Source organism: Trachurus japonicus, chromosome 11, assembly GCF_045865225.1.
Source record: "Trachurus japonicus isolate A0001 chromosome 11, Traja_1.0".
Taxonomy (NCBI): domain Eukaryota; kingdom Metazoa; phylum Chordata; class Actinopteri; order Carangiformes; family Carangidae; genus Trachurus; species Trachurus japonicus.
The window spans coordinates 3593251-3604361 of record NC_140917.1 but is presented as its reverse complement, the minus strand read 5'-3'; the positions used below and the strand labels follow the sequence as shown (position 1 = coordinate 3604361).

The following is an 11111-nucleotide window of genomic DNA, read 5'->3' as shown; positions in this document are numbered from 1 at the left end:
AAGCCCTCCTCCAAAAATGCACGTAGATATTTAGGGTGTTTTCCTTCTCATAGTCTGAGGATCTCACAAAAGACCTTAAGATTTCCCCTTAAAGTCCAAGCTAAGGTTTTCTGCCTTAAAATATTAAATATTTAAGGTGTATTCCTTATATTCGTCTTATACTTAAGGTCTTTTGTGCAGTCTTAAGAGATTTCTTTAGATAAGATTTTGCTCAAAGTCTGAGTTTTAAACTAAAACACCTATAACTCTTCACCCTTAAATAATCACTCAGATATATAAGGCATTTTCCCTCTCATAGTCTGAGAATCACACAAAAGACCTTAGATTTTCCCTTAAAGTCTGAGTTACGGTTTTCTGCCTTGAATATTCAATATTTAAGGTGTCTTTTTTTTAATCTTAGTCTAAAACTTAAGGTCTTATGTGCAATCGTAAGAGATTTTGCTCAAAGTCTGAGTTTAAGATCCCTTAAACTAAAACACCCTTAACTCTTCTCCATCAAATAATCTCTTAGATTTTTTAAGGTGTTTTCCTAACTTACCTTAGTCCTTTGTACAAAAATATCTTACCAACCAGACTAAGGTAAAAAACTGCAGGACTCACTCCAGGGACCACAGGCTAACAGCGCTAAGCTAACCATCTCCATAGCAACAGCAGAATTAACTGCTGTAAAATGTCTTTCACTGCCATAAATTACTTAAAACATTAAAGAGATTCTGTGCAGAACCCTTAAACAACCCCGTCAGCTCAGGAGAAACTAAAAGTGTTGAACTTAAGTAGAAAACTTAAGTTAAGGGGTTTTGTGCGACTGACCTCGGGCGTCGTAGCAAAAAGCACTCGAAGCACTTGGCACTCTTCAGCGTCATCACGTTACCTACAGTAGCATCGACTCTCAGCTTTTTGATCAGGTGTCACTCAGCTAAAAGCACTTAAACCGGAGTCGGAGAGAGAAACTCTTATTGTGAAGGAAACAGGAAATGACATCACATCAGTGTTAAACGTGTTAATCAGTGTTGGAGATCCACTCTTCAGAGATAAATGTGAATCTGTGCATCAGTGTTTGTTGTTTTTTTTGTTTTTATTTCTCTCTCAGGTCTGAACTCACGTGACACGAGACAGAAAATCAGAGATGAAAGATTTAATTGATCATATTTTACATGTCGGTAGCTAATCAATCAATCAATCAATGATAAATAAATCACCACAGGTCTGATGCCGCGGCGGCAGTTGGAGGTTTTCTCTCAGACGTCGGCCAACGTCATGAGGAAACACACACACACACACACACACACACACACACACACTTTCTTCTTCTCCTGGATCAGACCTGTTAGTTTTATATTTACATTATTTTGCCTTTTTGTGACCAAATGTTTTGATCAAACTCACACAAATGAACAGAGAGATGTAAAAAAAAAAAACGTACAAAGAAAAGTTGTGAAAATTTGTGAGATCTCATCACAGAGAAAATGTACAACATTTTTCTCCACTCAGTAATTTTTTTTAAGGCTTTTATTGTGAAGGCTACAAAAATGAATAAAAAATAAAGTAAAAACTTTGTAAATTTGCATTATTTTTTTTGTATTTTGTCTCAAAAAACGTGTTGTTTCCACTCTGAACCACTACAGTGTTTAAATCACACACACACACACACATACAGATCACTAGTGTGTGAACGTCGGCCATGTTGTCTTGCTTTTATTGTGTGTTAATTTCCTTTTTTTTTTTTTATTAATTAATTCCTGTGCAACGTTTCCAATCGGGTCCAACAGACTGAGAAATAAAAAGGCATTTGAGAACAAAAATACACTTGTACTGTCAGTGATTGATTATTGATGATCACAGTGATTATTGATCATTTTAAAAGTTTTTATACATTTCTTATAATGACATTTCTGCAAATCTGTCCACCATCATTTAGTTTTAGGACAATTAAAACATGATTTACAGATCGATAATGAACATATTCATTCTTATATTTATATTTTCCTGCAAAACAGCTGTGTTGTCATGGAGACACATGTTTTGTTGACACATTTGCACTGTGGGTTTTTAGCTCTTGTATTAAAAACAAACTTAAAAAAAAAAAATCTCGGATCAAAGATAATTTAATTAAAAGAAAAAAACTTTATTAACAATTATATACATAACAAAACTGTTTAGCCAGGGGAAGAAAAAAATATAAAAGTATAAATATACAAAGAGTATAGAAGTATCATGTATAAAAAATGCATTGATCCTAATCCTAAATAAAGTTTGTTTTTAAAGCCTTTGGCATTTATAGTCCATTGATGTCGGTGCTGTAGGCCTATTGATAAAGTTCCTTTAAAAAAAGTGTAAAATTTGGTTTGCTGTCACTCCATTTCTTTTTGTGTATATGAAATTTACCTAAAAATAAAACAAGTTGTACAAAAAAAAAAAAAAAAAAATTCCATTTGGTTGTTTTCAAAGTAAAGAAAAATGTCCTTTTCAATCATTTAATTAATCTCACATTTAATCAAACCTTTATTGAAACATTTTGCAAATTACAAAACATCAATATTACCTTTATCCTATAGCAACATAAACAGATAAGTAGCCTATATAAACAACATCACATTATAGTGAGATGTGAGCAGCTCTAACTGACCTCTGACCCCTGTGTGAGTGTGTGAGCTCAGAGAGGAGGAGGGGGAGAATCGATCCTTTTTTTCTTTTTTTTGCTGACATTTATTGCAAAGTTTGATGTAAACAACTGAGGCACACACATTTAAAAAAACAACAACAACTTTATTCATCATTAGATAGCCTAATACATCGTCAAATAGTATGAACAAGTGAAAAAGGATCAAAAAAACAAAGCGACCGACAGACATCCAAGACAGGACAAAGCCACATGCAGGAAGGGGAGAATCTTTTTTTTTTTTTTAACAACTTTATTGACAACAAGAGTATACACAGGACTGAATACAGTTAGATGAAATAAGTGTATACAACATTAATACACAACCAAACGATCATAAATACGCCAGGGGATGACAGCAAGACAGAAAAAACATAAACTTAAATAAATATTTAAAAAGATCATAAGTTTTAACAGCTTTTTTATTCTCACAATCACAGAGGGAGGAGATATATTGACCAACATATGCAGACAGTTCCAAGAAGTTTGGCTTCTTACCAGAAAATGTAGACTCATGTATATAAAATTTGGATAAAATAATTAACAAATTAATCATACAAAACTGAGAATTTAGTTTTTTGTCATATTCAGTGCAGCCAAACAAACATTTTTCCAGGATAAATTAAACTGGGGATAAATATGATCAGTGATAAAGCGAGCCAGTCTGCTCCAGAGTTGTCTGGTGTGTGGGCCAGACCAAAATAAATGAACCAAGGTTTCATTGACAGAGAGAGAGACACAGTGGGTACAGTTCACATCAATGTCCTTCTAGGAAGGGGGAGGATCGATCACTTTTTTTTTCAATGAGCTTTATTGAAAACAGCTGTACATATAAACAGATGTACAAAAAACAGGGATGTACGTACAATTATACAATAGAACATCAGACAGGTGCTCCAATATCTATCAGTAATCATAAATAATAAATAAATCACAATAAAATAAGGTAATTATTAGCAATGTTAGTAAACATTCAATCGAAGAAAGGATAATAAATAAATGAACAAATAATATGACAGATGAAAAATAAATGAATAAATAAAAAAAATAGAAAAAGGAAAGAAAAGGGGACAGAATGTAAAAGCTTTATTCTTCTTTGAAAAATCTCTCGTAAATATCTATGGATGTGATGCTTTGTTTAGTGTCAATTAGTGTAAGGGATTTCATGTATTCTTTGAACTCATGCAAGAAACCTCTAAAGTTGGGTGAAGTTTTGGAGTATTTGCATTTCCATTCTATGAAAATGGTAGCTTTTTGAACAGCAATTTCATGTTTCATTTGTATTATTTTTTTAACAACTTAAACATGGTCACATAACAGTTAACCACTTACCAATATAAATCAACATAAATTACAGCTTAATGTATTTTAATATTTCTATTATATTATATTAAAAAAAATGCTAATGGTGGTTGGTGTTAATGATCGTCACTGGTGTTACCCACTGGTCACTGGTGTTACTAACAAAAACTGGTGTTACTAACTAGAACAGTAACACCAGTGACAGTAACACCAGTGACAAATGGACAGACAAGATGGCCTATTCAAGATGGTGGACATTGCAGGCAGAACCACACTTCTTAACTTGTAAATATATCAGCTTATCATACAATTTTATCAATTATTTTAATAAAATTTCCTTTCCCCTTACTATAAACACTGTAACACCAGTGACGCATCTTAAGTCCTCACATGAAATTACTCGTTAAATCTTAACATTATCAACATATGAAGAGAAGGTGCTGACTAACTATGTGCTCTTCAAAATGGACACACCTCCAATTAACTCTTGACCCCAGAAGATGTTTGCAGAGATGAAGTAGTTTTTCAAAATAAAGGGTTTTACAAATAGTAACACCAGTGACATGAAATCAAGGGACAGCTATTTTTTGTAAATTATTTAAATTATTTATTGATATTTTCATTATCTTAAGTATTATACTAAATAGCTATAACACTTTCCTTTGTATTATAATCTTTAAAACAGGAGAAAAACATTTATTTAAATTCAAAATATGTCACTGAACCATGACTCCTTACCCGAGGGACAAGCCAAATTCATGTCACTAACAAGATTTTCAAGATATATTTTAAAATAAATGTGCATTATAACTGTCTTATGCATGGTTTAATAACAAGAAAACACTTTAATTACAAAAAAACATGTATATTTTGTGTCATTGTTGAACACTTTTGAGCGCTTTTCCTGGTGAATAATGTAGGGACAGGAAAGCGACCATTTCTATAAAGGTGATGTCATTTTCTTTATGGGCAAAAAACATAATCACACTTTTACAGTCAATTATAATGTTTATCTTGATTTTACACACTAGATATTGTTCAAGTTAGGATCGATCACTTTGACCAGATGAGTGCATGCACGTCATCGTCATCGCCGTGCACGTGCACCGCGCTGGCCTGAGGGGTTAAGCTGCAGAAGAGTCTCCACCACCATCATCATCATCATCACCAACACTGCTGCTCGAGGAGAAGCAGAAGCAGAAGAGGAGAAGAGGAGGAGGAAGAAGTCTCGATTTTTACCGAAGCTGTCCCGAGCGCCGCCGATCAGAGCCGAGAGGAGCCGAAAACTCCTGAGCTGCTGAAGTCTGGTGAAGAGAGAGAAGGAGAAGGAGAGAGAGAGAGAGAAGGAGAGAGAGAAGGGGGGGTCATTTCCAGAAAGCGTCTCCCTCCTCCCTGAGCCCTGAGCCCCTCCCTCCCTCCCAGACCGGAGAGAGAGAGATTTCGGATCCGAGGCGTGAAGGAAGGTAAATTCACCATCATCCTCCACTTCTAATAACATAACACAGTGTGTCGGTGTGTGTGTGTGTGTGTGTGTGTGTGTGTGTTTGGGACGCAGAGGGTTAAATCTTGCAGTTTTTTCTCCACTATATTTTCTTGTGACGCGCGGTCCGGTCCGGTCCGGCTCGGCTCGGCTCGGTGTGTGTGTGTGTGTGTGTGTGTGTGTGTGTGTGTGTGTGTGTGTGTGTGTGTGTGTGTGTGTGTGTGTGTGAAGCTGCTCAAACAACACAACCAGAGCTGCGGGAATTTCCCGTTAAAAGGGAAAACGGTGTGCGGTGCAGTCTGTGTGTGTGTGTCTCTGTGTGTGTGTCTCTCTGTGTGTGTGTTTCCGATGATGAATGGGTGAGACGTAGATCTCCGGAGGCTCCCTGGCCTCCTCTGTGTTTTTGTTTTTTTTTTCTTTTGGGGGGGGGTGGGGGGGGTTCATTCAGTTTATTATCTCCTCTTAACAACCGGATTCTCTGGTGTTTTATCCTGGTTGTGGTTGTGGTTCTGTGTCGGTGCTGCAGTAGGCTATGAGCTCTGTGGGGGGGCGGTGATGAGGATGATGATGAGGATGATGGTGGTGGACCTGGATCAGGGTGCTTTCTACCCCCCCCCCCCCCCCTCAGTGGAGGAGCTGGTGTGGTTACGCAACGACGGAGCTGGAGAAACACCAGATAGAGCTTCTACTTCCTCCTCTTCCTCCGTGTGTCTAATAATAACAGACAGACAGAGTCATGATGGAAGAGAAGGAGATGAAGGAGGAGGAGGAGGAGGAGGAGTTCAGTGGTGGAGGTGTGCTGCTGGAGGAGAGGAGACACACACACACACACACATACACACACCCGGACCTCCCCCCTCTGGAACGGGAAACCCCCCCCTCTCCTCCTCCTCCTCCTCCTCCTTCATGCCGGTCGTGACACACCCATGATGCACCAGCAGCTGCTCCTGCTCCTGCCGGGGCTTCATGGAGCTGCATGGAGGAGGAAGAGGAGGAGGAGGAGGGTGTGTGTGTGTGTGTGTGTGTGTGTGTGTGTGTCTGCATTTGCATGTTCAAACCTCAGGCTGAGAGGACGAGCAGAGTTTGCAGCGATGGAGCAGAGAGAGACAGAGAGAAACAGAGAGAGAAGAGAAACCACCAGAACAAGTGTGGGTGACATATTAGAGCAGGATGAGCCAGACAGACCATAATAATAATAAGCCTCAGTCAGTCAGAGAGAGAGAGAGATGACGGGGCTTTTAAATGCGTCCGTCAGGATGGACGCTGATCGTCCTGAGTGCTGTAACCTCCACGCCGCCTCTTCTCACCGCGAGGAGGAAGAAGAGAAGCTGCACGTGTCACTCTGTCCAGGAAATGCATCAGTTCGATTGATCTAATTGGTCGTAACAGGAGGCGGAGGGGGGAGGGGGAGTAGAGGTCAGTGACCCCCATTAACAGTCGTTGTACGTCCACTGACTAAAACACGTCTACGTCTGTGTCTCGGGCGTCCCTCCCTGGACCCCCGTCACTGTATCGTGTCCCCCAGAAACACTTCACTTCACACTGTTGTGTTGTGAGTTTTTTGCAGCTCGTGTGAAGTTCATGTCTGTAAAGCTGCAGTGAGTTGACCCTTCAGGGCCACCGTACCGTAGCAAAACCACGACAAATAAGAAGTTAAAGCAGAAGTAATATAAGCGATCCGGTGGTTTTGGCTAACTTCCTGTCAGCCGATGGAGTTAGCAGTCCCCGCCCTCGTCCCTACGTCACCACATTCACGCGCATCCCTTGGCTGCACACACAGAGCGGACTGCCCCTTTATGCCGTTCTCTCTCCTCATTGGATAAAGGTTGTAGGATACAAGGAAAGTTTTCTCCTGGGCTCAGAGCAGAGCAGAGTGACTGACAGACCCGTGTTTCAGACCAAACACTCTATAGAAGTGATTGCTGTCGGAAGATACAACTATTTAAGACTTATATTAACCAAGGGGGCAGTTGTCGGTCTGAGAAGTGAAGCTCACTTCCGCGTTCAAAAAACTGCAATCCCCTCTTCTTCCTCTGGGGGCTGGTGTCAGAAAGCAGCATTCCTCATAGACCCCCATGTTAAAATCGCCGGCTTTACGTCCTCAGTAAACATGTTAAAAGCCTGGTGTCAGCACGTTTTTTCGTCTCAATCGATAGTTTCTACCCCCGCACACACTCTGGGGGAGGTGAATTTTTTTTTAACTCTACCGTTTTACTGTTATTAGGTTAAAACTCTGGCCAATTAGGGCGCGGAAACGTTGAGTGACAGGTCCGAGCAGCTCCGTGGACAGCTGCTTCGAGGCCAGTGGGCGGGTTCTCGGCCGGCCAATCCAACATGGCGCTGTTCAGGCCGCCATATTTGAGTCACAAAAACGACTCCCCAAAACCAATGGGTGACGTCACGGACGCTACGTCCATTCTTTTTACAGTCTATGATATTAACACAAACATTCCGCTTACTTCTGCTTTAAATTAGTAATTTAGGACAAAATCCAGCTCCTCTGGCTCCACCTACAGCCTGTGATCGTATTTCGGAAATACGGTCGGAAATTTCAAGACGATACACCGTCAGCTCCCTCCCTCCCTCCACACACGCAGACACACACGGTTGCTATGGCAGAGGTTCATAAAGGGACCTGACGGAGTATTGTTTTGAAATTTCCGACCGAGTCGCGGACTTTACTTTCACTTTCGTCAGCTTACCAACTGGAGCTTTGAGCAAAAAAAACAAGAGGAAATGTTGATTCTTTAGTTGTAAAACTAAAATATGTTCATGTTCAGGCTTTATGTTTTATTTTGGAGAGTCATAAGTCACATGATCAGAGCTGTTGCATTGTGGGTCAGAATAATCATGGATGTGTTTGTGTTAATATTTGTGTGTGTGATGATGATTGACACCTGCTCGTCACGTCTGAGCTGCTGTCAGAGACTGTAAACCAGGAGTCTGGTCTCTAACCTTTTCTCCTCTGAGAGCGACTTCTACAGAATGAAAATGGCCGACAGCTGCTCATGTTGTGAAACTAAATTCTTGTTTCTCACTCTTCATGAAAACTGTATGTTTTTAGCCTCTATCACCCCCCACACACCCTCTATTAAATATAGAAGGAGGCTGAAAATCACAGGACATGTCTGTTCTGATGATACAAGTCAATAGTCAAAGGGATACTCCACCCAAAATCAATAATTCACCAATCGTCTACTCCCCATCATAACAAGGAAGGGTCTGGAGAACTTTCAGAGTCATCAAAACGCTTCAGGAGTTCCAGGGGGGGGGTCCGGCTGGTGGCGGGTTTTCATATAATGGCGGCAGATAGAGTTCACTTTTGATTGGTCCAATACACACACGCTATGAAACATCCAGATACCTCCATACTGCTCGTCTGTACTGACCCAAGTGTCCTGAAGCCGCCACATGGAAAAGTTCTGTTCCGACTTCCGTGTTTACATCAAACATCCAATGGTTTACAACGATGAACGAACATCTCGCAGCAAATCTCGCGCCGCCACTGGGAGCTACAGCTACAACAAGGATAAAAACAGAGATCACATTATTGTTTTCCCAACAACTTTTCCGGACTTCAGGACACTTGGGTCAGTACAGACGAGCAGTATGGAGGTATCTGGATGTTTCATAGTGTGTGTTTTGGACGATTCAAAAGTGAACTCTATCCGCCGCCATTATATGAAAACCAGTTGCCCCCGGACCCCCCCTGGAACTCCTAAAGAGTTTTGATGACTATTAAAGTTCTCCAAACCCTTCCTTGGCATGACAGTGAGTAGAAAATTGGTGAATTATCGAAAGTTGGGTCAAGTATCCCTTTAAACTGAACCTTTTTTTTTTTCTTCTATAATTCACATTCAACATCTCAGGGCGGATCTACGTGGGAACCAGTCAGCTGGAATAAATGCCTTTATTCAATTATGTGCAGAACTTAGTAAAACAAAAGCACTTAGACACGTTTCGGCTGGGAGCCCTTGTCAGGAAGTGACGAAACGCGTCATTTGAATTTGAATTTGAATTTATTAAAGGATAGCCCCTTGAGATGTAGCATCTCATTTTCAAGGGGGTCCCTGAACAAGCATATACATAGGACACACAACATCAACAATACACTACATTACATTGTAGACATACATAACATGACAATACAATACAACAAATACAGACATCTTGCTCACACACTCCCACATACCACCTCTACCCCCATAAATTTAACAGAATAGAAATATTAAATAACATAGTAGGAATAACGAAATAACAAAATGGAGAAAGAAAGAATAACAATGGAAGAATCAATTAAGTAATTAACTAAAAACAAGAGCAGTTTGTTTTAAGATGTAAATATAGTGACCTCCTGAAACAATGTAAAGAGGTTGCTTTTGTTTTACTATGTTCTGCCCATACTTTAATTTTTTTTTTTCCTCAAGATGAGTGCTGCTTGGTATTTTTTCTTTGCTACTGATCGATTTCTTTTCATATTCATGTTTATTCATTAATCCTTTGGTGAGCTAAAGGAGCTGCAGCTTCTGGAGACATCTCACACTCTGATCATGTGACTGTGTTTTTTTTAAAAGGCGTGTTTGGTTTCTAATCAGCTGCAGCTTCTCGTCCTCTCTCCACGCCCCCTCCCTCTGAACCAAACCTGTGATTTATGTCGTTGCATCGCCGCTCACACGTGTAATCAGCTAATGAGTGAGAACAGTAATGCACCAGGCAGCAATTAGAGAATCAGCAGCGATTACTGTGATTGGCTGAAGCCTCCTCACACACACTCACACACACACACACACACACACACACACTCCTCTGCCCACTTTAAAGCTGACGGCGTCAACTTGAAGCGACTGTGTGTGTGTGTGTTGATGTGCAGAGGGGAAGTCTTCTCTTCCTCTCTAAATGCCGCTCCAGTCCGTGATGTGAAGCTGAGCTGGCAGATGTTAAAGGCCTTTTTATTCTTCCTCTCTCTCTCTCTCTCTCTCTCCATCCAGCTCCTGCTGCGTTAACGTTGGATCCTGTTTTACGTTTTTATTCCTTCCTGCAGCTTCGTTTCCTCTCCGTCTGCTGCTGCATTTCTTCCTCCTTTCCTCCTTTCTTCCCATTTAAATGTATTAACCCTCCCGTTGTCCTTCTGGGTCAAATTGACCCAATATGTTCCCTTCCTCCATCCTTCCTTCTTTCCTTCCTTCCTTTCTCCCTTCCTTCTTTCCACAATCCTTTTTCCCTCCCTTCCTTTCAGGGCCGGCTCTAGCCATTTTGGTGCCCTAGGCGAGATTACTCTCAGGCGCCCCCCCAACAATGATCATAATGATCATAACGATAACATAGCAGTGTATCTCTATGTCCCCTCTGACCCTGAGATACACAACTTGCACAACAATCAGTAAAATTGCACTGAGTAAATCGGGTGAAGACATGAAAAAATTAGTCTCTTCACAATCATGAGAACAAACTGTTGTGGTGCTTGAAATGGGTATACGAAAGTCTGGGCTTCACAAAAGCAGTGGAATATACTGTATGATATAAAGCGATAAGTGTAGAAAAAAAATTGTGAAATTGCTTTTTGAGCATAAATGTTAGGCCTAACTGTCATTCTCACCAAATGTCTCAAATGTGGGATAACAGAAGCTAAATATTGACTTCATTGACTTCAACTTCATGAGATGTGTGTAG

At 40.4% G+C, this 11111-nt stretch overlaps 2 protein-coding genes across 2 annotated transcripts in view; both read left to right on the top strand.

Moving 5' to 3' along the window:
* The window catches only part of LOC146977901 (flotillin-1), a 364493-nt gene that overhangs the window by 57185 nt on the left and 296197 nt on the right, over positions 1 to 11111 (top strand). The gene's annotated exons all lie outside the window — the stretch shown is intronic.
* The window catches only part of LOC146977904 (uncharacterized), a 34275-nt gene continuing 28465 nt past the window's right edge, over positions 5302 to 11111 (top strand). The window contains exon 1 of the mRNA XM_085790531.1: positions 5302 to 5424. The gene's annotated coding sequence lies outside the window, so the exon portion shown is untranslated. The remainder of the gene's footprint in view (positions 5425 to 11111) is intronic.